Source organism: Herpailurus yagouaroundi, unplaced genomic scaffold (assembly GCF_014898765.1).
Source record: "Herpailurus yagouaroundi ecotype Mexico unplaced genomic scaffold, PumYag 410, whole genome shotgun sequence".
In the NCBI taxonomy this organism is placed as follows: Eukaryota; Metazoa; Chordata; class Mammalia; order Carnivora; family Felidae; genus Herpailurus; species Herpailurus yagouaroundi.
This window is the reverse complement of record NW_024412627.1, coordinates 1,651,276-1,652,587: the sequence shown is the minus strand read 5'-3', so window position 1 is coordinate 1,652,587 and position 1,312 is coordinate 1,651,276.

Here is a 1,312-nt window from a genome sequence, read left to right as displayed (position 1 = left end):
TGATTCCAACGTGAACTTCCCGAAGACTCCTACCAAAACCCTCACGCACAATTCTCGAGACCCTGCCTGGTGCTCCAGGTTTGGGACATCAGGCCGTTGCCCGCCTCCCTGCACAGCCCGTCTTCACTCAGCTCCCTGCCGACATCTCTCGCTCGGTCACTGGACCGGTGATGCTCACGGCTGTCCCGCTTCCTGGGGCCTCCCCTTCCGGCCCTTGTCACACAACAGCACGCAGACCTGTCTCCCTGGCCCGGCGCCCTTGTCCGTCCCAGTGCTGGCTGCACCAGGCCCCCTCCGGCCGCCCAGTTCCCTCTGCTCCGCCTGCACGGCTCCTTCCTCTCCCCCAAGGGCTGGGCCTTCCTGCCCCAGGGCTGCTGCACCTGCTGCGGGGAGGTCCCCCTCAAACCTGCCAGTTTGGGTGTCCCGGTCATTCTGGCTTATTCACATGTCGTCTACGGTAAATCGTGTCCCCGTCACCCTGTTCTGTTTCCTTCATGGCACTTGTCACTACCTGCACTGTCGCCCTCCTCTCTGGACCCCCCGGGCCCTCATGACCACCAGGGCGGGCCCCATCTGGCCGGAGACCATGCGTGCCTGTGTGGGACCGGGTCCCGAGCAGGTCCCTGTGTCTCAGGTGGATGGGTGGGTGACGCGGCCTCGTGCCTGCCCCTCCTTGGTGGTGCCAGCAGCCGGCGAGCACTCATTCCCAGGGGACCTTCGCCCATGTTCCTCGGGGCTGAAGCAGCCCTCTGCTAGCCTGGCTGGTGCTGCCGGCAGCCCGGGAGCCTTGCCCAGAGAGCACGCGAAGGTTTTATCTTTTGCCGTCTTGCCACCAGACAAGGGACGTCCGCTGCAGGTGGCCGGGCGTCCGTACCGTGTTTTAACGCCCAAGTCCTCGTCCCTAACTTCAGAATCCCTACGTTACAGACGGGCCTCTGCTCGTCAACAGCAGCTTGGAGCAGAAGCGGGGGGCTGGCCGGCCGTCATGGGTAAGGCGCTGGAGCCACATGGCCGCCCTTCGGGTGGGGAGGGGTGTGATGCAGTCAAGCCCCCGCCGTTCCTCACGGACAGCCAGTGAGCCAGACACGGTGGCAGCCCTAGTTTATGCCTCGATACCTTTGCCATTTGGTATTAATTCATCTGCAGAACTGGGCAAATAACTGTTAATGACGCCAGACAGGGGAGCAAGCAGTCCCCACAGAGCCCTTGATTTCACTTCCTAAATAGCTCGTCTTCGCCTCTGCCCTCCGTGCCCAGTGCTGCACCCCGACCGCACACCCCCTCCTGCAGGAGTCAGCGTGTGCCCGACCCC